Source organism: Rattus norvegicus, chromosome 4 (genome assembly GCF_036323735.1).
Source record: "Rattus norvegicus strain BN/NHsdMcwi chromosome 4, GRCr8, whole genome shotgun sequence".
Lineage (NCBI taxonomy): Eukaryota > Metazoa > Chordata > Mammalia > Rodentia > Muridae > Rattus > Rattus norvegicus.
In genome coordinates this window covers 35,405,980-35,422,622 of record NC_086022.1, presented here as the reverse complement: position 1 = coordinate 35,422,622, position 16,643 = coordinate 35,405,980, and the positions used below count along the sequence as shown (strand labels likewise).

Sequence of the window (16,643 nt, the reverse complement as noted above, 5' to 3'; positions counted from 1 at the left end):
TTTGAGTCTTGCTTGAACTCCCACACATTGAAGGTCCACTAGAATTCTGTGCTCCTGTGGTATTACAAATAGTGTCTTCAAGTGAGATAGCTAGCTATTCTACATGTCCCCTCTTCTCAAATATGAGCTGTATGATCCCACAGTATGTTGTCCTCAGGCAAATTCCCTCTCATTGACAGGAAACATGGCCATTGTCACATCCAAACACAAATTCTTACATCTACTGATCCTGAAGAAAATATGTACTTCTCCTCCTTGTGTTTTTAAGCGAATTCCACAGGAGTCTTCCGTTTAACTCATTTGCATGGTCCAGCTGGATAAGTCACTATTAAGGGTCGTCCTTGATGACCTACCTGAGCATACTGTAGACAGGGCACACACAGCTCCAGACAAACCATGGGAACCACAGGGAACAGATAAGAGATGGCTTCCCCGAACACGAGTTGCAGCAAACAAAATGACATGTTCTTGACTACTGTATCCCAGTCCATCCCTAGAATGCTTACAATAACCTGAGCACCTGACACTTCTACATGAACAGGGGTTTCCTGGTGACCTCAGCCTTGGAGTCTCTGACTCCCCTACTGGGGATGGTTACTCTCAAGGCCTCTGCATGTGTTCTCTCAGTAGCTACCTCATTCATTATACTCCTTGCCTTCGTTTTCATATCTGTCCTTTGACAGACAGTGGACATCTTGATGTCAGAGATAGTGCTGAGAACAATAGAAAGAAATGGGTGTCTGGTTATTTTACTTTCAATGATCGCACGGCTAGGGACAGAGCCAAAATTAGAATTCTATGCCTTTCCCTTGATCCGTATTTCCAAGCCTTTATAGTTATTACACTCAAACAAGATGTTTGTGAAGAAAGGCTGACATTTTCACATTTATTGCAGCAAAAGCCTTAGCTTGTAGATTAATGTAGAGAAAAACAAAGCAAAACAAAATGATTCTTCACTGAATAAATAGAGAAATCCCAGAATGTTCTACAAGTAAATTGTATCAGTGAAGTCGTGATACCTCAGGAAACTTTTCGACTTCGAAGCCAATATACTGGGTAAACATCAGTTATTTAGTGAATACTGAATAAGAGTCTGCCCACCCCAGTGATGGGGAAAGGAGTGTGGGGGAAACTAAGACACATCATCACCTTATGAGAAGATTCGGTCAAAAAGGAGAGTTGTGCCGTGCAACCCACACGCGTTTTTAACATTGGGTAAGTTGTGTCAATTATGCTCAGAAATGCCCACTGGTTTTATTCTTATTCCAGAGCCCTTATTTCTCTGGCTTGTAAAATGTCCACATCTTTTTCAGTCTTTTCTTCTAATACTTCAGTATTCCCAAGTTTCTGCCTCAGGCTGTAGTTGAACCATCTCTATCTGAAGCAACCTTCCCTCAGATGTCTAATCCCCTGTAGTTTAATCTCCCTGATCCTTCTGGTCTCTGTTCAAGTACCTTCTTGTCTAAAAACATGTTCCTATCCAGATTTTGCTATTCATCTCTAGGCATCTAACCCTGTACCTTGCTTCATTTCTTAAGTACTTATTAACTAGTATAGTGTATACATTTGTTTCTCTCTCTCTCTCTCTCTCCCTCTCTTCCTCTCTCTCTCCCTCTCTCTCTCTCTCTCTCTCTCCCTCCCTCTCTCCCTCCCTCCCTCTCTCTCAGACACACACACACAAATTATAAGATCTAAATTATCTCACAATTATGAAACCCCAACAGAAATTTGCTGTTTTCATAGTCAAAGCACAGTTGTTGAATGAATTAATGAGTGAGTGAAAGCATACATTCTACAGACTTCAATGAAAATATATTGAACCCAATTACACGACTATAACCAATTATTCTCTTATACTTCTCCAATAACAGCTCTTACTGGTGAGAACTGAATCCTGCCTGGTGTTTGTTTACTTTAGTACTGAGGCACACTGAATTGGATGTTGTAGAGGATACAAATGGTTAAAAGGAGATTCATACTGTAAGGAGATTATGGTCTAACAGGATATACAAAACATACACTTGCTCACCTAAATGGGACCAAATGGGCTTCTGAAGATACAACATGCCATCAAAGCCAGAAGAAAGAGAATTTTTGTGGGAAGGTCATAGAAGACTTAGAGAATGAACTCGAGTTTAACTTAGGCATTAAAGACCCACGAAAAAGGCAGTTGGCACAGGCAAAACTAAAGACAACAAAACCATGAGACCATAAGAGAGTTTCTAACCTTGCCCAGCACCAATAAGAAAGAGGAATAAAGGGGCTGGGGATTTAGCTCAGTGGTAGAGCGCTTACCTAGGAAGCGCAAGGCCCTGGGTTCGGTCCCCAGCTCCGAAAAAAAGAACCAAAAAAAAAAAAAAAAAAGAAAGAAAGAAAGAAAGAAAGAAAGAAAGAAAGGAAGAAAGAAAGAAAGAGGAATAAAGACAGAATGAACAAGTAAGATAAAGGGAGCCCATCAGTATGCTCAGTCACTGGACTGGGTAAAGAAGCGCTGTAAACCTGTACTCACACCCATCCTGGGTCTTCAAACTAGCCTATTAGAAAAACTGAAATATCAATCCCTCGTTCTCAGAGTTTTAACAAATAAAAGCAAACGTGCATACCTCAGCGACACCAGAAGTTCCACTACAGGCCATCACCATGAAGTTAATATTACGATAAAGTGAGCTGCGTAAGTTATAGTCTTGGTGACTGTAGAGTCCCCTCAAAATTCTGCCTCTGCTTTATTTATAAAGCTAAGGTGATATTCTAAGTCTCTTATTGTCATTTCATCAATATGCACAGCACCTTCAGCGGGCATCTATTCCAGCTCAAGATGCCATTTTCTTTTTTCCTGTTAAACACCAAATCCACAATTACTTCCACATAAAATAGCAAGGCATTAGGCTGAACTACATCAATAGTACCAGTGATTCCTGCTGCTTGAGGACATAACAATTAAAATCAGTCGATCTGGAATGAAGCAAACACATACAAATCCAGCCACTATTACCTCTATTATGTATATGGTTGTCTGAAAGGAAGGAAAAAAAACCCATAGCAACAACAACAACAAAAACCAGCCCACATATTTTGAAGTACAAAAGGCCACTTTAAGAATTGACTTTTTCAAAAATATATATACATTCATAATTGTAGCTGGGAAGGAGAGATTGGAGAGTCACCCAAATTTTATTTCATTTCACCACCATACATACTGATGCGTGTGCTCTCTTCGCACAGCTGTAGGAAGCAGAGCCCCCTCCACCCCAGTTTTATCAAATATTCCAGCAACTCAGCATCTCTCCAGGCTCTGTGTCTAGTTCTGTTGCTATTTCCACCACATCTACAGTCACTTCTACACCGATGCCTCCATTTCTTCTCCATCACCCATGAAAGTTCAAAATGACTTCTTCCGACCCCTTTTTAGTGTTAATATTTTGACCTCTTCTGATAAATCAAACAAACAAACAAACAAACAAAAACAAAAACTTTAACAGCACCTAGCATTCTTTCCAGAAGGTGTTCAGTTTTTCTTCCCATCAGCAGGATTGCTGTCTACACGGAGATGCGTGCCTTAAACACAAGGGTTTGAAAGGTCAAGTTTCTCCATGTGCATGAGTGGGAGTTAGATCCGAGACATGACAGCATCCCTGTCACTGCACATTTTCAGCTCTTGGGTGACCTCGTGCAGGGAATCCCTTTTCTGAGCAGTGAGTCTCAATACAGGGGTTAAATTCTTCAGTCAGTCCTGTGAGCAGCTGTGCAGGCTTTGGTGTTCATATGTAGAGAACAAGCAGAGTGGCCATAGTATAACAGTCAAGGGCCCCCCGGGGCTTGCAGAATAGAGCAGTGGCTTCAACTAAAAGTCGTTAACCTCTACGAGAGCTTCCTAGACCTTTGAAGCTTTGAAAGCAGACTTTGACTTATACCTACTTATGAAAGCCCCAGATGGTGTCTTCTTCCAGAGGAAGGCTATTTTGTCCACATGGAAAGATGGTTATTGTTTCGTTTTAGCCAGTCACCTTCCTTTGATCTTGGCTAGATCTTCCAGAAATGCATCAGTTCTAAATCATCTCTCACTGCCGCATCCCCACTCTCGCACTTTTGTGTTATCAAGATGGCTTCCTTCCCTAAAACTTGTCAACCAGTTTGTGTTACCTCCACACGTCTCTTCAGCAGATTCCTCACTTTTTAAAGGTTTTAGAAGCGAAACTAGGTAGGGTGTTGTTCTGCATTAGGCGTTGACTCATGGGAATATTATGGTGGCTCCCTTCCAGTCTACTGAGACTTTCCACCTCAGCAGTCAGGCTGGTTTGCCCTCTTCCCATTAGAATAAACTAGAATCAAACTTTTCTTCTTTGCTTTCACTGCCTGTCTCTCCATTGGTGCAGAGGTCCTGGCCTAGCTGTTCTTACTCTTTCCTTCCCAAGTTTATGTCTAACCTTGGATTTAAAGGCTAACTCTCTTCCTTGCACCTGGACACTTAAAGGCCACTTCAGGGTTGATCGATCTAATTCCAATATTATTGCATGCTAGGAAAAGGGAAATCTCAATAAAAGGGATACAGATGGAGAATAACCCGTTGATGGAGCAGGCAGAGCCCACATACAGCTTTGTGAAGTTTATCTTAAGTGGATGCAATCCATGGCCACTCCCAAATCATTAAAACCGTGACATCAAAGATCACAGGTCACCACAATAACCATGAAAAAGCTTGAAACATTACAAGACCTACCAAGTATGAAGAGCCAAAAAAGCCTTGAGTGGGTGTGCAAAAGGAGAGATGAAGTCCTGAGTGAATGTGGATCTTGAAACAGGCAGAGCCATGTCAAGGACCCCAATGGCTCAGAGCCATAGGAGCAAAAGCTTTACCCCAGTTCAACTCAGGCGATTGGCAAAACATTTCTCTGGTCTGTGTGCAAACGCAAACAGTGTGCACATATGATCGTTTACCAATGACTGACCAGTGTGTACAAGAATTAGTGACTGCATCTTCTTCTCCTGCATGACTACGGGCTGAGAATGCTTCGCTACAAAGATCTCCAGTTAAGGCAAACTCTTCCTCCCTGTGCCACACATACCAAATGGTTGTCACAGTTGGTGCACCTTCAATAGTGCAAGTGCAGCCCACCTTACCCCAGGGTTTTCTGCTTGTGTGTCTAGTCTTTCTTCACTCCCTCACCACCACAGTCAGGTTTCAAGAAACAAGCCTCCAAGGGTATGACACAGACACATGTGAGCACTGCTTCTGGGATAACAATGCCCACTTATTTGCTCACAGCAAAGTTGCCACAAACCTTCAATGTCTACCGAAAGCATGGGATATCTTGCCTATCAAATGTTGTATAATGAAGCACAATCAAAATGGGGTATGGCTGTATTTGAAAGCACTACCGCATAACGTATTCCATCAATACTGTTCTTTATCATTTATAATGTACTATCTAGCCATGGAAGGGATCTGAACAGTAGAATGTCACACTCGGAGTCTTTGCTTATAGTCAAATTATCTGAGAACTCTAGCAAAGTTGAATTTTTCCTTTAATGTGAAATCCCAAACTCAATTTCCTAGTCCCTATATGTCAATCACATGTATGATAACAATACTAACCTCATATATGTGTGTGTATATATATATATAAAACCATATATATGTATGTATGTATGTATGTATTCCAAAGATGGGACAACAAATTCAGCCCATTTCCTTCTTGTGTGTGGTCCATAAGCTGAGAATGTCTTTTTTTTTATATCTTTAAGATGATATGTGAAAAATTACAAAATTTTAGTGTGCATTCACAAAATAATATTAAACCACTGTCACCATCATCCTTTTGTGTATTGTCTATGGTAGCTGCCATTCTGTAAGAACAAAGTGAAGTACAGAGAGCATGTAACCTACAAAGCCATGCATTTTTACCATCTATCCCTTTACAGAAAATGCTGTTGACTCCTGGTGTATTAAACTGTACTAAGTATCTAGAGAGAGGGAGTCTCTCACAGCACCCAGCTTGGTGATTTCCACATTCAAAAGAGTCGTCGAATGTGTCTTGCATTTAACAGCGCTGTAAAACTTTTAGTATTCAAATGCATGCCACAAAATTCCTGCTTCTATATGCTAATAAATTTGAAAGCACTAATTTCCTTATATTTTTACAAAGCTTGACACTTACCTGGTTTGATATTTAGCATATGAATTCTACAAAAGATTTTTTTAACAAGAACTCTGTGCTGCAATGAGAATTTATCATACCCAAAAAGAGAAGTAATTTTGTAGTCTTTAAAAAATATGAAATCGATGTTCATGTTGAAATCTTGAAAATTACACTAATGTACCATTCAAACTTTAAATGTCAGTACAGAAAACTGTTAGTTTTCTGGTGCAAAAATAAATTAAAGATTAAAAAGTTCCAGTCCCTGGTGTTGCATCTCCTGAGAATAAATTCAGAACTCGTAGAACAGTAGACTTTAAAAACTTTTAAATTTGATATTCCCTTTACTAAGACAAACAGAATTTAACAATGTATCTTAGAAAGTGCATTATTGTGTATTTTGCTGAATGTAGGCAAATGTGTAAACATTGATTATGACTGGAGTGGATGCAGTGGAAGAAGATGGCTACCATGCTCTGAGCTAAATCCAACAATCTTATGACAGTGTGAATTATAAATCATATCACGGGCGTGAAATTTAAATGTGGCCCTACATGAACACTGTGGCACAGAGTTTTATAGCATATTAAGGGCCAAAAAATAATATTTTTTCTCCATCCTCTTTCCAAAAAAAATTCTTTTATTTTGTGGCCCTTGAGATTAAAACTTTCCACCCACAAAATCAGGTGCTGCATTCCTGCGACATTCCAGTATCTTCTTCTTTCTTGTTTTACAGCAAACATCACCATTTTTTCCGGGGGGGGGGGGTGGGAAGATATATCCCGAATTCTAGGACCCAGACAATAATGATTTTCCAGAGTTAAAGTGTTATGCAGCTTCTGCCCTGAGTCAACATATAAGGAATGTCCCCAGATCCAAGGCACATCCTTAATGGTGGAATTGGACACAACTATGGCAGAAACAGGGGCATCACCCTTCTAAGGGAGCAGAGACTGGTATATCCAGGGAATTCTGGGAGATTGGGCATAAACATGGAGGTTCTTCCAGAAAGAACTGGATGAGAAAGGGTCTGGGCTCTCCTTCATGTAGGGACTTGTCTGGGAAGGCCTTGGTCCAAAAAACACACTGAGGAAAGTGTGGGCAGAGACACAAATGACAGATTGGAGCCCGTCTCATGACACTGAAGCCTAGAGCCCTCAGAGCTTGGCCTCCAGAACCACAACAGACTCCAACAGACTTTCCACAGAGAAGGGAGGAAGTTGCTAGAACAAACACTGTCCTGAAACTTGCCCCAAAGCTGAACCTCATCAAACCCCAGTGTTTTTCTGAGGTTAGAAAAAAAAAAAAATCCTGGCTTAGCATTTTCAGGACAATATCTATTTGCCTTTTGTCTCCCACTTGCAGCCAGAAGTGGAAGTTCTAAAAACCCATTAAAAATTCTGGGTTTTATTTATTTCTTTACTATATTCTTTGCCTGTCCAAAACCAGAGAATGCTGGCATGGTTCAAGTTCATTCTCCTGAGATATCCGGATCAAAGTCCTTCAGAACTGCCTTGGCCAAGCATCTAGATTTTTCCATTCTTACCCAAACCAAGGCTTCAATCCCTTGCAATTTGTTCTCAAATGCACCCACCTTCTCAAGTGTCCTACAGCACTGCACGAGGCACCCTTGTGTCCTGAGACATTGCACACTGTGCTCTTGTATCCTGGGTCATTGCACACTGCACCCTTGTGTCTTGGGACATTCAACGTGGCACTCTTGTGTCTGTGCATTCAGAGCTCTCGTTGGCCTTATAAGGACAGCAAGCAATTGCACAGTGGAAGAAAAAGTACATACAAGCTTCTACCTCCACAGTGTCATCCAACAAAGAAAAAAAAAATTTCTAGCAACATAGTCTTCTCTACATACCTTGTGTAGAGTGAAAATCAAAGAGAGGTACCTTCAAGTACCCTCCTGTGTTGCTATTGCTGTCCTTTCCATATATCTAAGTATAAAATTCACTTGGTCCACATACAATCTAAAGGCAACCCATTTAAATCTAATGCTAATTTATTAAGAGGTGGATTCTGTTCCCTCTCTCTTTGATATCCCACTAGATATACACTGAAGATAGAACAAACTAGCCCTGTCAGATAGGTTATGTTTGTTAGGTAATCCAAAATGGACTTCTACGCCACCATAAATCACCATACATCACTCTTTTCACAAACCACATCCATCCTTTCAAAAAATTATTAAGAAGATAATACTTTCTTTGTAGGTGTCTTTGTTTTTAAAAACTAGTTTATTGATAGCAGATTTTCTTCCTAGTTTTCTTCATGTTGACTTATTTTCAATGGGATACACAGAAAACTAGAGTTCCCCTTAGCAAACAACCAAGTCACTGAGAATTCTTGTACTTTCCTAACGGGATCAGGAAAGCGTGTGAGAGTGACCCCTGAAAGGCTGCGTGATGACTTTACAGTCAAGCCCATCTTTGTTTTCAGCCTGTCCTCTGAGGGTGTTAGGGCATTTACTCAAACAGTCTGCATATTTCTGGCTAGTCTGTGCTTCAAATTTGAAGCAACATTCACTGTGATAATATTTTTCTAATGCCAAAAGGAAAAAAAAACATTATTCTGAGGAGGTAGATCAATAGTTAAGGTCGGGACCCCTACCTCAGTTTCCATGCTTTCAAGAACTCAGAAGGGATCCTTTTGCCTCAGAAGCCTCTGCCTGCTTCTTCCTTTCGTGTAATTCGCCTTTGTTCAGTTATTTTGTGCCACCCCCAGAGTGTTTTCAAATATATTTCAGCCCCCCAAGCAACCGCATTTCAGTTGATTGACTTCAGGGAGCTCTAATGCTGGCTGGGCATTTTGCTGCAACCCCATTTAGACTCGGCAGGAACAGCAGATTTAAAAGGCAGATTACGTTTTTAGCTTTTTAAAAACTGCTTTATTAGAGAGGCTAAAAGCCACAGAGGTGGTAAGCTGAGTTCTTTTGAAATACAAGCAACCTCATGACATCCAGGCAGCAGTTCCTCACCCATGGTGTTCCTCCTTTGGGTTTCAATGACAGCAGGGACCAGCTGCCCCCAAGGATTTTTCTTAAGGGTCCTTGTGGCTCCAACAACAGAATCCCTGAAAGCACCAAAGGAGGTTCACTTAAGGGTTGGAGACCTTTGAAAATCAGCTCACCCCTGGGCTTCTGGCAGGCCATTTTGTGTGAAAGGGTTGGTTATATACTGGTCTCCACTGAATTGCAGAAATGACCAAGGTAAAGAACCATGATGAGATTGTACAAAAAACAGTTGGAGTGGACGAATGCCTGCAGGCCCGTTTTCTAAGGCTGAGAATAAGTCTGAGAATATAGCTAAAAGAATGCTGGATGGATGGATGGATGGATGGATGAATGGCTGGCTGGATGGATGGATGGGTGGATGGATGGATGGATGGATGAACAAATTATTGCTCCATAGGCTTGTACTAAACTATGTGACATAGTGTATTGGGCTGTTCCCTTTTGCTCACTTTGGGCTCTGTTTGAACTGTCCCAGGTGCTGCTACCTAGAAAGTCTCTGACAAGAAAGAGATTTCTGTAGCATCAATATGATTCTGCATATAGAGATTTAGAGTGAATACTATCACATGTAGGGGATGTGTCTTAGAGAAGACTGCTGCGATTCACTCTGGACCTAGCTTACAGACTGAAGCAGTGTGGGCATAGACGCTGGATTCCCTCTCTTCTCACAGAGAACACCCATCACAAAACAACGCTATGCTAGGTTCAAAAGCAGACCTAATGTCCCTAGCAGTCTGTGGCACCCTGGATGAAACAAGGACAATTCCTAGGGATGTATACGGACCAATTTGGAAACCGATATGAACTCCCATGGGAGGGCCCAGCAAGACATGACAGAAACAAGTCGACTGATGGAACGTCAAGTTATCACGTGCAAGTCCAACCTGAACAGGGCATTGGGTACCCAGCCCCAGAAGATCTCACCCCTATATCAGCTTAATATCTATGCTATCAAAAATGTCAGCAGCAAATAAAAAATACGAATTTTTCATGGAATCTCTTGATTCTTAAGCGATAGACCCAAAGGTGGATTAGATGCTGTCTGGGCCAAACAAATGTGTTTATAGAAAAATAAAATTAAAATAGGCCCATCGGAGCTGGGGTGGCGGCTCAGTTGGTAAAACCATCACTTTATAAGCAGGAGGAGTTCCCAGAATTCGCATTAAAAATATTATTAATGAAATAAAACAAAATAAAGGCCAGGGTGCCGTGATACACACCTCTATTCCTTGTCTTAGTTGGCAACAAGATTCTTAGAGCTCACTGGCCAGCCAGACTACCCCAATTAGTAAGCTCTAGGCTGTTTAGAGATCCCGTTTAAAAACAAAATAAAATATAATAAAATATAATATAATGTAATGTAAAATAAAGGTATGTAAATGGTGTCCTGAAGCACAAGTTTGCTAAGGTGCGTGTGCGTGCGTACACACACACACACTACACACACACACACACACACACACACACACACACACACACACACTGGACTGTGGGTTCATGTAGCCCCAAAACTGTAAGCATTGAAGGAGGATTCCTCTTATCTTTTTTGAACTACCTTGCTAGCATACAGGATGCAGCCGGGGGGGAAAACAAAGAAAACCGTCTCACCAGGGCTCTAAGAGGGCATGTGACAAATTGCAGAAAATTATAGCCAACATTTGTGGTTGCTGGTCTTCCCCGAGTTACACACTAGCAAAGTCCTGGGGGAAAAAATAGCAAACTCCAAAGATCAAAGTTTCCGTGCTGCAGAGGGGACTTGCTTTTGTCTGGCGCCTCCTACCCCCAAGCAGTTTTTTGTCAATCACAAAGCAGTCCTTGCAAAGTTCAGGGCTGACATTGTCAGAGGCTAATGGCGCCTTTCCCTGCTTGCTCCGTTCCCTGTACTAGCCCTCTCAGACCTCCGGTTCCCTTCGGGCTGTTTACATACAATTTCCTTCTGGGTGGAACTTTGTTTTTCCTTTCCTCCTTTTGGGGCTGTTGATTTTTCTTAAAATAGGAGGTCATTTCAGGCAGAACTGTGTTTTCGCCCTTTCCTTCCTCTACGGCTGGAACTGTCTCGCCTTTGGACAGAAGGAAATTTCCACTTTGTTTACGAGGCTAGGTTCGTTTTCTTTGGATTTCCCCTTCACTTGCGGGGTTTGGAGTTTGGAGTTCCTCTGATTATCTAGGATCTTGAAAATCACTTGGAAGGTGGTTCTTCGGTTGATTTGTTTACATTAGTAACTCCGCTGTTTTAAAATGCGCCTCTAACTTACTCCCTTGTATCTTTCCAGTGGACCTAAGGGCCTACATGCACATCTCTGAGTTCTAACCTGTTACCTTGTCTTCCTCCCAGCCCTTAGCTTTTGTTGTCAATCTGGATCTTTTTTTCAGCCAGTACCTGAACCAATTCCAGCGTGAGTCATAGTCTTATACTTTTGGAATGGAAAAGCAATTTTCTCCTTTCTCTCTAAAACGCAGCCATATCCCATTCCTAGGATCAGCAGACGTGGTGGGATCTCTTTTTTGGATGCTATCCTCAGAGAAGGTAGGTCAAACCCTACGGAGAGTAGTGTCAATGTGCACCAAGGGGCAAATGATCTGATTGGACTTCATTCAGGGTTTCCTCAGGATCTGTGGAAGAATACATCCTAAAATAAGAATGTAAGATAGCACATTAGCTGAAAAGAAATATTTCCAAGCACGTGTTTTCCAAAGCTAAGTAGAATAATGAAGAATCTTAGAGGTAAATCTTAGGATGTCTTTAGTAAGTTTGAAACAAAAAGAATTATTAATTATGAAGTGGTTTCGTCAAGACCACTGCCAATATGTGGTTAGAGGACAGGGCCACAATCACAGAGACACTGAGTTAGACGGAACCAAATGACCAGATGTCTAGTGTTGACTGCTCAGTACAGTGTCATTTCGTCCCACTAACGTTTCCCAGGCGTTGGTACTGGATTGGAGGTGGGTGTGTGTTGTGGAGAAAGTGTACTGATAGAGAAAAAGGCAAAGATAAAGAAGAAGGCAGATAAAGACAGAACAGGAAGCAAGTCCCCCGGCACACTAGGAGTCTGGGTTTAGAACAAATGCAGGTTTGCTGCCTTGGTCCTGGCTGACTGGCTGTGGGTAAGTTCCTTCCTATGTCTACCCCTCAGATTTCTCATCTGTAAAATAAGAACAGTAACAGATCCTGTTTCAGAGAGTTAGTGAAAGGGAATGTGTTAGACACACTAACTAAGCTCTTGTCACAGCCAACAAGAAGTCTTTAAAGTGAGAATAGACATCAGGCCCTGCCTTTACTAGAACACTCGGAGAAGTGGGTCTCCTGACGGTCTTCATTTTGCCCATGAAAAAAATGAGGGATTCAGAGAAAATGAGCCATTTCTCCACGGCCTCAGAGCTAAGTAACCAGGCCAGGGTTTCTTCCCCAGAAAACTGGCATCAAGCCTGAGCCCTTAACCACTTTACAGTTTTGAACTTCATTTTAATATGGGGTGGGGTCTTCACTGGGCTTAGATTCAGTTCATCCTTAACTCACTTATTTGCTGTACATAACTGTGTGTATCATGCCATACATTGTTTTCAGCAGAGATGCTCAGAGACGGTCAGTCTGCTATACATAAAATATCCACATAGGCACATATGTGCCTAGACTTATATACACAGCAGGTGAGCTATAAACTAACACTTTAAGAATATTTTCCAGAGAGTAAAAGGAGAGAAGGGTTTCTAATACACATTTTCTTTAGGGTTAGACCAGAATTAGCCAGCTCAATCCTAATTGCCGCTGGGCCTGGTGATGCCTGCCTATGATCTCAGTACAGGGAAGGCTGAGACAGGAGGATTGGGAGCTCCAGCCAGGACTGAGCCACACAGTAAGACCCCCACATCAAAACCAAAACAACTAAAACAAAACAAAACTCATCCCACCTAGATTTCTGGGTAAGATCAAGTAAATACACGTGATTTCAGAAATCTCAGAGTTGCATAGCTTCCATTCCAAAAGGTAGGAATTGGGCCGGAGAGATGGCTCAGCGGTTAAGAGCAGTGACTGGTCTTCCAGAGATCCTGAGTTCAATTCCCAGCAACCACATGGTGGCTCACAACCATCTGTAATGAGATCTGACGCCCTCTTCTGGTGTGTTTGAAGACACTGTACTTATATATAATAAATAAATCTTAAAAAAAAAAAGGTAGGAATTGCTCTAATTGATTTAATTGATTCAGTGTCTAGAAGAGCAGGTTTTAAACTGTTAATGAAAAACCAAGAGATCAGTTTGTTTTGTTTTTGTTTCATCAGAGGGATGAGATTTGAAGAATCGGCTGAGCCATGAACCCATGGGATCAGAAACAGAAACGTAAAGCAGGCCCAGGAGTTTATCACAGTGATGGATGCTCGAGCCATCAGAAGGTAAGTTTTCAGGCTTATGACCACGTTCTAGTGCTCAAATGCTGCTTCTGTTTGCATTATATACTTGATGCCAGATTCCCTGGGACCTCATTTGGTTTACACAGAGAAACCACGTTAGCAGGACATACAAGTGACATGGGATGAATTGGTTTTGTGCAGAACACAGGCACAAGGATTCCACGACCTGACCTAGGTCACACAGCTGTTCACACGCCGAGTCAGGCTTATCGGCTGCCACTGCTTTTACCAAACTCGAGTCCACTGGCGTTTCCAATGATCCTGGTGTGTCACCTTACCTAAACCAAGGTTTTGCCAGAGCTTAGGAGCTAGCAATGGTGTTTATAGGAAAATACTCCAGAGCAAGAGGTGGCAGCCCATGGCTACTGCCATTCCAAACCACCCCCGAAGGTCCCAAAGCAGAGTTGGAAGAGAGGAGGTCACTGGCAGGGGAGGGAAAAACTTCCAAGTACAGAAACCCCAACACCCCCACAGCTGGCTCTGCGCATCCCAAGTTTTATTTGGTATTAATACCGACTGGCTCTTGACTCAAACTGGAGTGGTCGCACCCTGGCGCCACACCGAACCCTTCGGGTCTCATTCTTTGGTGGTTGAGTGAATTTAAGAATCATGTGAATGCTGCAGCGCTGATGTGAGAATTCAACACAAAAATAAATGTAGAAAGGCTTAACGTTTTAACTGACACGTGGGTGTTGGCTTTTTCTGTTTGTTTCACTTTTGTTGTGTCTGTTGTGCTGTTGAGAACTATACCTGAGGTCTTGCACATGCTAAAGGAGCTACATACACAGAAACTTCTCAGTGAATGCCACTGCCTTTGGTATTCTGGTTTGCTTTCCTGTTGCTATGATAAAACTTTCTGACCAAAGGCAACTTAAGGGAAGAAATGTCTTCCAGGTCACAAACCATAGAAGGGAAGTTGAGACAAAAACTCAAGTAGAACTGAAGCAGAAATCATGGAGGAATGCTACTTTCTTACTCAATCTATAGTTCACTCATAGGCTGATACCTTGCCAGGTTTTTATACAGCCTAGGTTCTCCTGTGTAGGGGATGGCACCACTCACAGTGGGCTAGGGCCTCATATGTCAAACAGGGATAAAGAAAATGCCTCACAGTCAGGCCCACATGCTAATGTGATCAGGACACTTTCTCAGTTGCTGGTCCTTCTTCCCACGTGGTTCTAGGTTGTGTCACATTAAGAATGAAAGCTAGTCAAGGCACACAGCTGGGATTTCAGCTAAACTGCAGAGAACAAGTTCACTACCACAATCCCAGACTCCATTTGCTTTTGTATTTGTATTGTTCATCTGTCTGAACTGCCTTTTCAGGGTTGATCCATTCACACCCTCCCTTCCTCTCTCTAGTCAAGCCTCTGCTCCAATGGTATTTTGAGAACCTTGCCTGGCCACCCAACATAAAACAAGATCCTTGTCAGTTTTTGTAGCTCTAAGCAGCTAGGTGTCACCCCACACTTTGGCAGGCAAAGCAGTCACACACAGTTTGACTTTTCATTTAATTCCTCATGGATTGCTTTCTCTACTACCACAAAGAAAGCTCCACGAGGGTAGGACTTTGCTATAGCTTACAACATTTTTTTCTAAAGAGCAGTCAGTGTCCTGTCTTGTTGCATTAATATTTCTATTAATGAGTAAAATACTATGAACAACTACATCTAATACATCAGCAAATGAAATCATAACATTTCTGAAAGTGACTTTAAATGTTCTCCATGAGATGAGACACTGTCATCATTTTATTTTGGAGGTAACAGTCTCCAGAAACTTCTATAGAGAGCACTGGGCTAAAATCACAGAATCTATTCCCCCAAAGTAAGCCAGGGAAGTAAGTGCTTCAGAACTGCTAAAGATCCTGGGAAGTTGAAAAGCTAACTAGGCACTCTGCTCATTCACTTCCAGCTACAGGACTGTGTCTCCTGTGGGGGTCATTAATCAATCCCATTAAGTTATAATTCCTCTCCACGCTAAGAAAACACAGTCCAAACAGAAGTAAGCATTTCCTGCACTTGCCACTTACCCCTAAATATGAAGGGTGGCTGTCTAAAAACTTCAGTCTTCCTGAGATTAGCTGGAGAAAGTCTGCACAATATCCACTGGATGTGTCCGGAAAGAGAACGTGCCAAGTGTGATGAAGGGCAAGAACAGGACTTGATTCTGACTGCTCACGTTCGGAGCCGTTTCGCAAGCTCAGATAAAGCAACGCAGAGCTACCCAGGATGACAAGACTGAAATAAAACAAATCATTTGCAATGTGATTTCCTGCCAAGCAGTGTGCTAAGCTGTCCACTGTGGATAGTTGTTAACTAACACAGAACAGACCTTGCGATCCTGAATGGCAAATCCCTTCATACGACAAATGACATTGTGTGGATATGAATGAACGGGGGCCAGAGGAAAGCCACGTGATATAATGGAATCACTGGCTCAAGGGTTGCAGCTGAGGAAGACAATGATGTACTTCATCAGAGAAGCGCAGCTTGATCTGGTATGATGGGCTGAAGGAGTAAGTGCCCTCTGGGACAGTCCAAGTCACATTCATTAAGGAGCTTCAAGCAATGCAGAGAGTGGCTTGCTTAAAGAACAACACAATCTGACCTTTAAAAAAAAAATGAGATAGCGTCTCATGCAGTCCAGTCTAGCCTCAGGTTTGCTGTGTAACCAAAGATGACCTTGAACCTCTGCTGCTCCTGCCTCCACCCCCTAAGTGCTGTCATTATGAGCACGGGAGACTCCATAGATTTATGCAGTGCTGGCAATCTAACTCAGGGCCCTGTGCACCATAGGCAAGCAACGTGCCGTTTAATATAATTTGTCGGGTGCCTGCTGTCTGCAGTGTTAGAGGCTGGAGGTTAAAGAGCCAAAGACTCACAAGACATTCCTGTCATTAAAGAAGAGCAAAGCATCCACTTAGATAAGCCCTCGTTTAATTTGGTCTTTGTAAGAATCTAGGAAGTAGAGAGGTTCTATATAGACATCATCTTAGAGCTAAGGAAGCTGAAGTTCAGAGTGGTGAGTGATGGGCCCAGATCGTCATATGAATGAAGCTCAATGTGGGCCTCAC

The 16,643-nt window shown here is 42.2% G+C and overlaps 1 long non-coding RNA gene across 1 annotated transcript; it reads right to left on the bottom strand.

Moving 5' to 3' along the window:
• Positions 1–1,661: 1,661 nt before the first annotated feature.
• On the bottom strand, positions 1,662–16,267 carry LOC103692052 (uncharacterized). The gene is made up of 3 exons (XR_010066094.1): positions 15,902–16,267; positions 15,600–15,807; positions 1,662–11,786 (listed from the first exon to the last, which is right to left on the bottom strand). It is a non-coding gene; the product is annotated as an uncharacterized LOC103692052 (long non-coding RNA).
• Between the last annotated feature and the right edge of the window lie 376 nt (positions 16,268–16,643).